At 40.3% G+C, this 11,025-nt stretch overlaps 1 non-coding gene across 1 annotated transcript; it reads right to left on the bottom strand.

The window, feature by feature from the left end:
• Positions 1-7,226: 7,226 nt before the first annotated feature.
• Positions 7,227-7,333, bottom strand: LOC141635757 (small nucleolar RNA R71). The gene has a single exon (XR_012540419.1). It is a non-coding gene; the product is annotated as a small nucleolar RNA R71 (small nucleolar RNA).
• Positions 7,334-11,025: the final 3,692 nt, after the last annotated feature.

Here is an 11,025-nt window from a genome sequence, read left to right as displayed (position 1 = left end):
GATTCATCAATTTTTTTATTGTTATTGTTTGGCTCACCATCAGCATCAACATTGATAAATTTAGAGCCACTTGGACTCCCAAATCTAGAGAAATAAATGTTTTTGACGATTGATGCAAATGGTGTTCTTTGCTGGAATCTAGAACCTGCTCCTTGAGTTTTTTCCAGTTTTTGTTTTAGAGCTGACTCAGATTCTCTTAATTGAAGGATTTCAGCCTCAGTTTGGGCTACCTTGTCTTTCAAACCTTCCAACTCAGAAAGTTGCTCGAGGGCTGCGTTCAATTGTTCTTCAACGGTAGGCTGGGCCATTTTTGTAGGTTATTTAGATTTTTGTGAGATAAGGAAAAAGGATTTTAAAGAGCTAGATGCCCCACGGTGGGCTCCAATTATTTTGTAAGGATTTTACGAAGGGTGAAATCAGGTCAGGGTAAGTCTAGGCAGGGTTAACTAGCTCAAACTTATCTGTGAATATGCAGGTTAGGGTATGAAACAAGAAAAGTAAAGTAAGATAAACAAGTAAAGATAAGATAAGGGATTTGTACGTGGAAAACCCTTAAATGGGAAAAAACCACAGGTACCAAGCCAGGAGAGGATTTCATTATATTATTGAGTAATTAGTAAAAATGATTGTAAAACTGCTAAAGTGTTGTTGTGAGAATGTTGTATGCTAGAGTATGCATTGTTCTAAAATAATCTTCAAGTGCTCCTCATATAGCCAAGTTGAACGGCTACCAAATCTGGTACTTAATGCTGAATATTCCCTCTTAATTGCTTGGATTAATGCTCCTTAATGCGCTTAATTACTCTCTTAATTGCATGGCTTTTATTACCAAAACTTTCTCATTAATGATATAATTATTGTCCGAATATTGACAATAATATTATCTTTGAAGTAGTCAAATATTGTCCTTATATTTTGACCGTTGTCCTCTCCTTGGCTGGCGCATGTCTTTTGATACCCTGATGGCCTGACGTCTTGATGGTCAGGGCAGGGTGAACTGCTATCCTAAAATATGTGCGGATTTCCAGGCCTAACAAGATCGATTTGAGGTCGTGTTATCACCAGCTGAGGATAGCAGATAAGGATATTCCTAAGACAGCTTTTCAAAAACGATATGGTCACTATGAGTACGTGGTGATGCCTTTTGGATTGACTAATACAACCGACAGTTTTCATGGATCTTATGACCCGGATTTTCAGCACGTCCTTGGATAGGTTTGTAGTTGTCTTTATTGATGACATCTTGGTCTACTCTAAGACTAAGGAGGAGCACGAGGAGCATCTGAAGTTAGTACTACAGACTTTCTGAGATACCCAGTTGTATGCCAAGTTGTCTAAGTGCGACGTTTGGTTGGAGAAAGTGGCTTTTCTAGGCCATGTGATATCAAAAGAGGGTGTGTCGGTGGATCCTAGTAAGATTGAGGCATTGACTAAGTGGGAAGCACTGAAGAATGTAGCTGAGATTCAGAGTTTCTTTGGTTTAGCTGGCTACTAAAGGAGGTTCGTGAAAGACTTTTCTAAGATCGCCTGACCTATGACATCCTTGATGTGGAAAGAGACCATATTTCGTTGGGATGAGAGTTGTGAAACGGTGTTCCAAACATTGAAGGAGCGTTTGACCAGAGCTCTTGTCCTAGCTTTACCTGAGGGAAGTGAGAAATTTAAACTATACACCGATGCTTCAAAGAATGGTTTGGGTTGTGTGTTGATGCAGAATGGGAAGGTTATCATGTATGCGTCGAGGCAGCTAAAAACATATGAGGAGAACTATCCTACTCATGATTTGGAACTGGGCGCAATTGTTTTTACTTTGAAGATTTGGAGGCACTACCTTTATGGGGCAACCTTTAAGGTGTTTTTAGATCATAAGAGCATAAAGTATATATACACACAGAAAGAGCTGAACATGCGACAGAGACGGTGGAGTTGATTGGGGACTATGACATGGAGATCATCTATCACGAGGGTAAAGCTAATGTAGTGGCAGATGCTTTGAGCAGGAAGAGTGTACATTCGTTGTGTACAGCTATGTCGTTGATGAAAATGAGGGATGAGATATCTAAGATGGGGATCCATATGATTCGAAAGGGGGATGCCATCAGGGACTTGACTATCAAACCGGACTTGTATGATGACATGTAGAGAAAACAGGAACTTGATCCCAAGATTCAAGAGTGGAAGTCAAGGGTAGAGAGTGGCACAGTTTCAAGGTTTTTGATCCGCATTGATGGGACTGTTCGTTTTGATGGGAGATGGTGTGTACGTAGTGACGTGGACTTGAAGAAGTTGACATGACAGAGGCTCATTGCACTCCTTATTCGGTTCATCCGGGTGGTGACAAGCTCTACAAGGACTTAAAGAAAAGGTTTTGGTGGCCTAACATGAAGAAAGAACTAGCGGAGTTTGTGACTAAGTGTTTGACTTGTCAAAGAGTAAAGGGTTGGCAACGAAGACCACAGGGTAAGAGTGGAAATGGGAGTCGATCTCTATGGACTTCATCGTGGGGTTACCAAGGACTCAGCAAGGTAACAATATAATTTGGGTGATTGTCGATCGTTTAACAAGTCAGCTCACTTCATTCCAATGAAGGATACTTGGACTAAGATGCAGCTAACTTTGGGATATAGGAAGCATGTGGTTCGGTTACATGGGGTACCAAAGGATATAGTGTCAGATCGAGACGCGAGGTTCATATCACGGTTTTGGCAAAAGTTACAGGACTTGATGGGAACTACCTTGAAGATGAGTACAACTTTTCAACTGAAACAGATGGTCAGACTGAGTGGATTATAGAGAATTTAGAGGATATGTTAAGGGCTTGTGCCATGAAGTTTGGTGGGAATTGGGAGGATAGGCTTGGACTTGATCGAGTTTTTATACAACAACAGCTATCATACCAGCATTGGGATGACACCTTTTGAGGCTTTGTATGACAGGAAATGTAGGAGTCCGGTATGTTTGGATGATAGAACTAAAGCTGTGGTTTTAGGGCCACAGATGGTGCAGGACATGATTGACCAAGTTCGCATGATTCGTCAAAAGATGAAAGCAGCTTAAGATCACTAAAAGAATTACGCGGATTTGCACCGCAGGGACATCGAATTCGCGGTAGGTGACAAGGTCCTTTTGAAAGTGTCACCTATGTGAGGGGTGATGAGATTTGGCAAGAAAGGGAAGTTGAAACAGAAGTTCATTGGCCCTTATGAGATTTTGAGCCGCGTAGGTGAAGTAGCTTATAGGCTAGCTCAACCACCATTACTTGATCGGGTCCACAACTTGTTTCATGTTTTGCAGCTCCGGAAGTATGTGAGTGATCCATCACATGTGCTTGACGTGGAGAACATAGAGTTAGATGAGTCTCTAACTTATGTCGAAGTTCCTAAGAAGATCTTAGACCGTAAAGTGCGTAAGACAAGGAATGGTGAGACCGTTTTACTAAAGGTACTTTGGTCTAATCACAATGTGGAAGAGGCCACATAGGAACCAGAGGAGTCTATGAGAGATCGTTTTCCTCACCTTTTTGATCAGGTATGTTTGGTTACGGGGATGTAACCGTTGTCTTTTAAGGAGGGTAGAAGATGGTTGCATGCATGTTTTTGATTACTTTGAGGTCAACATGGTTGTGTTGTTGGTATCTTTGAGCTTTGAAAGAGTTGTCTTGTTATGCATAGTTGGTGTTGTTGGTACCTTCGAGTCATTGTGGTTGTTGTCGGTGAGAAGTTAGTGTTGTGTTGTGTTGTATTGTTTTGGGTATGGTATAAACTTCGGGGACGAAGTTCTTTTTAAGGAGGGAAGACTATAATACCACGGTTTTATGGGTCTTGTTACTCGGCCGAATAGGGTTTACTCGGCCGAGTAAAGTGTCGTTTGTTTTCTGGTTAGGCTACTATCCAGGAACACTCGACTGAGTACTCTCAGTACTCGACCGAGTAACCGTTCTGACGGGATTTATTTCCGCGGTTTGGTTAAGGATGATTAAAGGTTATATATCGTGTTTTACAGTTTTACTTTTCATTTTTACCAAAACCCGATTACATTCTACGTTCTCTAATAATCCTTAATCATTCCCAAGGTCTTAGATCGCTCGTGAGTCTTTGTTTATCTCTCTCGCGTCGATTTCGTCGGCAAGTCTCTAAGTTCCATATCTTTGGTTAGTATTGTGTTTTATTGTTTTACCCTAGTGTTGGGAATTGGGGAAAAGGGTGATTGCATGATTATGATTAGATTGTTGTAGTTACTGTTAGGTGTAGGATTTGAAGAAGATCGTTTCTAGCTTCCGCTGTAGACTCGTATTCAGATTAGTGCTAAGATAGGGTTTCCCTACTCAGTTGTCTGTTTAATTGACTTAAGATGAATTATTGTGTTGATGGCATGATTGATATCATAATTGGAATTATCTTTCTTGGTTTTTGGAACTGTTGTTGTTTTGCTATGTTTGCGAGGTGCGTCCTCAGCTAAGTGGAGTCATTTTCGAGAATGGCTGCACGCCCTTACTTCGCCCCTCGTGGTTCTCGTCACAAAGGTGGTTGTGCGAATTAATGGACATTGGTTGTTGCTCATTGCGATGAGCGGGGCTTAGGTGGGCATGGCTGCGGTCCCCTAGTGGCGGTGAGGATTACTTGTCGCGACGGGTAATCTGGCAAGGCTACACACTTAAGTGTGTAGCCGGATATGTGATATGATTGGAGTTGGAGAATGGTTGTTCAGTTGTGTGTTTTGGTCGTTTCTTTGCGATTAACTTATCTTGATTATTCAGTTGACTGACCCCGTTGTGTTTTGTAAAACTGTGGCTATCCATTCGGGGATGGTGAGCAGATTGTGATAGGTGATGAATACTTTTAGCTGCGGGGACACGGATGGGGATGTCATCACTTTGAGTCTAGCTTCCGCTGTTACAAGTTTAGATACTTTGGTTTTGATGTATTGAGATTTATATATTTTACTTTGGTTTTTCTTGAGACGATGTAATCGTTAAACTTTATACTTTTGATGTGACTCGTATTTATGCACATTTAGTCCCCTAACTGGCCTCACTCCTACGCCTTTTAGCATGCATTAGGGCCGTTTCTTATCTTTAGCTTCCTATTATGTATATTCTATGAGGTTTTGTGCCCTTGGTAGGAGAGGAGTGAAACCCTTGCTAAAACGGAGCTAAATTGTTCGCATCTAAAGGCCTAAGTCAATAAAACAAGTAAATGGGCAATGATAAAAGACCCCCACGAGTTAAGAGGCAGCCAAATGAAAGAAGAAGTAAAACCGCGTCCCAGAGCAAGGACGGGCATTGCAATGCTAAGGACGGGCATCCCCAAGCTCAGCCCGAGCGTCCCCAAGGCAGGACGGGCGTCCCACAGAGCAGGATATGCATCCATTATAAAGTCATCGTGCGTCCCATGCCAGGACTTCCAAGGCGTTGGACTTCATTTAAGGGGCTTAATCGTCATTTAAGCCCTTAGTTAATCTAATACTTTTACTTAGTATAAATACTCCCTTGTAAATAGGAGATTAGTAACAAGTCAATTAGAGATTAGAAAGAAATTAGAAATCTATTAGATTAATTACACTTTATTCCTTCCTTAATTATTGTTCAAGAATTCATAGATCTAGTTGGGTAATTGAAGATTATTTGGGTTTTTATTGGAGAATTGACAACTCTTCATCATCAATCAAAGTTTTCTTCTATTATTCTTTCCTTTCCATTTGCTCATCTTACTATTGGTATAATTTCTTTACTCCTTACTTAATTATTGTTTATTGCTTTACTCTTCCATCATGTTTATACTTGTTTAGATGATTGACACCATTGTAAACATGTTCTCCATGAAAATGAGTGAGTAGTTCCCTAACTAGGGTAAGTGGGCGATTAGGGGAATTAATCATGGGGTAGATCTATACTTAATAAGTTCATATGAATGCTTGCTTATTGTATTTTCAACTTATGCACATGTTATGCTTGATGAAATGCTTGATTGACTACCTAGCATGATTTTCTTATCCTTTCAACAAAATTTGTAAGACATAAACTAACTCAAGGCTTGTTAGACCATGCATATAGTTGAATAGGGAAAACCAAGTCGATGTAGGTGTTATAAAGTTGTGACTAACTCGGCTCCGAGATCTAAGTTTCCCTAGGAATTGTAAGATATAAACTAACTCGATTCCATTACAACAATAATTGCTTGCATCTATCTAACTTATTTATGAGATCTCATCGTGATTTCCCTATGAACCCATGACACCATAGAGTTTTTAATCAAATGTTTACAAACTATATTTGCTTACTTTGCCTTGCTTTCATTTATTTAGTTTTCCTTTGTTAAGTAGTTTATATTGCAAATCTCAACCTCAACCCAAATTGTGACACTAAGACATAGCTATTTATAACCGATAAGTCAATACAATACCCGTCCCTTAGGATCCGACCTCTACTTGCCACTCTACTAAGGGTAGTTTGTTGAGATTATAAATATTGTTTGAGAGCATAGATGATACACTCATCAAAATGGCGTCATTGCTGGGGACGATGTTCAATTGAGTTGTTATTATTTGTTGTTTTTAGTTGTGTCTTCCTTAACCTTGGGGAAGTCAATCTCCTCAAGGTAGTTTTAATTGTTTTCTAGTTGTTTGATTTTTGCATGTCTTGGAGATCACAAGGCATCCTTTCGCTTATTGATCCCGAAATCGATAGAACTTTGTCAAATAGTAAAAGAACCGTTAGAGGTACTTCAACAATTGTGGGTATTGAAGAACTTGTGGACATCGGTATCATCCAAACGGATAGTGTTGATTTTACCAACCCTTTTGCAAGACAAGGAGAGGATAACCCAATTACAAACACACCACAAAATCAACCTACAATGCCTAAATTCTCATCTCATTTGGTACCAACCGAGGAGAACCTACCTAATGGTACTCCAACACTACCCCACTTGACCGGTAATTTCATTGCCAAATCCGCATTCATACAATTAGTCGAATGAAGTCAATTTGGAGGGATGCCTAGTGAGGATCCTCATCTACACATGGAGACTTTTTGTTACTATTGTGATGCAATTTCCCAAACGGGGGTAACACAAGATCAAATTCGATGGGTATTTTTCACTTTTTCCTTGATTGGAGCCGCGAAGCAATGGTTGAAGAGCCTAGACAAGGCCACTCTTGGAATTGATTCATGGAAGAAGTTAGCACTTGCCTTTCACAAGAAGTTTTACCCTCCGGAGAAAACCAACATGTTAAGAGCCCAAATCACTGGGTTCAAGCAAAGAGATGAAGAGTCTCTATATAAAGCATGGGAAAGATTCAAAGGTACATGTCGCTCTTGTCTTCATCATGTGTTAACCGAATGGTTTATAGTCCAACTATTTTAGAATGGGTTGTATGAAGACTCAAGGAATGTGCTCAACATGGGCTCTAATGGAAGATTCACCGAAGTATATGATAACGAAACTTGGACCAAGATAGAGGAGATGGTGGTTCACAACTCTTAATATAGTAGGCCAAGAAAAGCTACTAGGGGAGGGAGACATGAAGTTGACTCCGTCACACAATTGAGTGCCGATTTGGGTGCCCAATTATGCTCCCATATTGACACAATGAACTTGAAATTTTACAAGGCCATAGCCAAGATGTATGAGGCCACTCAATCACCGAAGAAACATCAACATGTCAATGTCATGGTGTCAACATCTTCTATTCCAAATGGAGTATGTGGGAATTGTGGAACTTTGGGACATGATCAACAAGAGTGTAGGGGCACAAATGAGCAAGTTAATGCTTTCCAAGCATACAAGAATGGCACCCCTTACTCAAACTTTTACAATGAAAACACCAAATTTCACCCAAACTTCTCATATAAAAGCCAAAATGTTCAAAATCCTCAACCAACAAACACCCCACCTCCAATGAGAAATCCTACTCAACGACCTTTTTTCAACCAAACCCAAGGATTCCAAAACCAACCCTCTTACAATCAAACCAATGACCAAGATTTTGATGTTCAAAAAGCGGTCCTTCAAATGCAAAAGAACCAACAAGACTTCTTCACTTAAATGCAAAGATATAGCCAAGCCAAAGACACTACCATCAACAATATCCTTGCTCATACCAAGATGTTGGAAAGACAAATGACCCAATTGGCCTCTTCGAGTTCCCAAAGGCAAAAAGGACAATTACCTCCCCAAGGTAATCCTCCTACAAAGCATGAAACCATCAATGCCATTCACTTGAGGAGTGGTACACAATATGAGGGACCTAAGAAGCCGATTAAAGAGGATGTTATTGAGGAAAGTGTCAAGCCAAAAGATGTGATGGAACAAAGGAAGGAGTTGGAACTATTGAGGAGAAATCCTAGGGTAGTGGAATCAACTACCAACGAATCATTGAAGAAGAGAAATGAAGAGAAGGCCAAAGAGGTTGAAAGAGAACCTATTGTGATTAGACTTCTGTTTCCAAGTCGCCAAGCCAAGCCCAAGCTTGATGAGCAACTTGGGAAATTCATGGAGATTGTGAAGAACTTAGAGGTTTCCATCCCATTTACGGAGTTGATCAACCATGCGCCGGCCTATGCAAAATACATGAAAGACATCCTTACCAAGAAGAAGTCCATTAGGAAGTTGGAAACTATCGCATTCACAAAGATAAGTAGTGGAATTCTTCCAAGGAAATTCCCCACCTAAGATAAAAGATCTGGGATGCTTCTTTATTCCATTTACCATCGGCGACACCACAATCAACAAAGCACTATGTGATCTAGGTGCAAGTGTGAGTTTTATGACGTAATCGGTATGCGAAAGGATATGGGTGGGAGAACTTAAGTGCACTAATATGACTCTACAAATGGCGGACCGAAAAACTAAGAAACCACTTGGGGTATGGGAAGATGTACCTGTGAAAATTGGAAAGTTTTTTATAACGGTGGATTTGTTATCGTTGACATAGAGGAAGATTCCAATATACCGATCATTCTAGGAAGACCGTTATTACACACCGTCAGAGCGGTGATTGATGTAAAGCACGGGATCCTCACACTTGAAGTTGGTGACGAAACAATCACCTTTAATCTTGTAAAGACTATGAGAGCTCCCAACTTGCACGAACCATGCTTTATGGTTGATCATTATAGCCGGGAATGTGAAAAGAAGAAAGTGGAATCCCCATTCAAATGTCAAGTCAAAGAGGAAAATCCTAACATGAAGGGCAAGGAAACACCGCCCAATTGGAAGAAGGAAGTGGGCGATATTAAAGTGGCTCTATTCGTAGAGCATGTGATTTTTCATAACAAGAATGAGAGCTTGAAAGGGTCATCCATCATGACAAGTATCAATGAAGGCCTCATTGGCCATGACAACAAGAAAGAAGAGTTGCTCTTGCCAACTCATAATCCTCTCAACATGGGGGAACAAGAAAAGGAAGTAAATGGTCTATGGGATAATAATTTTGACGGATTGGTTAATCCTTACATTGGAAACGCTATAACCCCTTATCTCCACAACATTGACTCGGGTTGCTACACTAGTGTAAGCAACTATGTATCGTGGTCTACACAAGACTTCTACTATGAAAGTGAGCAAGCCTTCGATTAATTCTATAAGGCGTTGAGCAACATCAACAACGCCCGTGCTTTGCCTCCTTGACACCTCTCAAATTGAAGAAGAGTTTAGTGGAGTCCTCCCTAAACTACCATTTGTAAATATGCTAACCTCTTAACTTGCATTTTATTTAATTTGTGCATTTCATTATTTTTTCATTGCATCTTATATGCTTTGTTATAGGAATTTTGTGACATGATAGCAAGTGAGGGAGGGTTTTTAATTGTGTTTGCATTGTGCAGTGTATGATGATCAAGTGTTGGGAAGCAATTGTCTAGGCTAGCCAAGCCTATGGAGTCCAACCCAATGATGGAATGATAGGAAATCAAGGATAAAAAATAGCTGAAAAGGGATCCCCATGGGTTGGCCTTAGCTCGCGGGATTTATAGAAAAGGAGACAAGGGCTGCATTGCTACCCGCTCGAGCTAGAACTAGGACGAGCGTCCCAGTGCTCAGACCGCTCGAGCTGAGGTCAAGTCGGGCATCCCCAAAGAACAATTGCAACATCCTGAAGCAGAATCCTCCCATCCCGAACCCAGGTCGCACGTCCCTATCTGCTAATCCATTCAAACACGGGATTCATCTTTTCATTCCTCATTTATATCTTCCCCATTTACAAACACAAACACATTTCCCTCACTACAACACTCAACTAAATCATCAAAAACCTATAATACTCAACCAAATTCATCAACAATCATTTCAAACTTGCTCAAATTCAAATCAAATCTCTCCTTTGTCAACATTTAGACTTTCAAACATCAAAATCTTATCAAATCAATCAAAAAATTTCTCGGCTTATAGCATTTTCGAAAATCCCCAATTAGATTGAGAAATTGATTGAAGTTGGAAGAAAGGAAGGTCATTCAAGCATATCTAAGGTTTGTTGACATCAATTCAAAGGAGGAATCAACATGGCAAGAACTAAGGGAAACACTCAAGCATAAAAATCCCAAAATCTTTCAAAGAGAAAAAGTTCTAGCATCCAAGGCATTGGTGGTGGTTGAACAAGCAAGGGAACAAGTAAGGGAGCCTATCGAGGAGGTTTCTACCACAACACCGGAGGTCGAGCAACTCAAAGACTATCTGGAGGTAACATTCTAATGATCATAGAAATGCATTCGAATCCCCTAGCAAAAAGAAAGTCATTGCCACCAAAATTGTTTGCCAAGATACTTTAAGAAAGTTGGGAGTGCTTGATCAAACTAGATAATTCTTCGAGTCTATGGGGTTATCTAGCTTGTTTGAGATGGATGAGTTGACTTACCCCTCCCTTAAGTTGGATTTCATTAGCTCTTTAAGGGAGTATAAGGTAGAAACTCGAAGATATGTTGAGTTTCGGCTTGAGAACCAAAGTAGGCGCATGATTAAGGCTCATTTCAGTAAGGTACTTGGGCTTCGTGTGTTAGGTTCTATAACCCCTAATTAGACTCCTCTAATT

The sequence above is a fragment of the Silene latifolia genome, chromosome Y (genome assembly GCF_048544455.1).
Source record: "Silene latifolia isolate original U9 population chromosome Y, ASM4854445v1, whole genome shotgun sequence".
Classification (NCBI taxonomy): domain Eukaryota; kingdom Viridiplantae; phylum Streptophyta; class Magnoliopsida; order Caryophyllales; family Caryophyllaceae; genus Silene; species Silene latifolia.
Note: the sequence above shows the minus strand (reverse complement) of the source record. Positions and strands in the feature narration are given on the sequence as shown.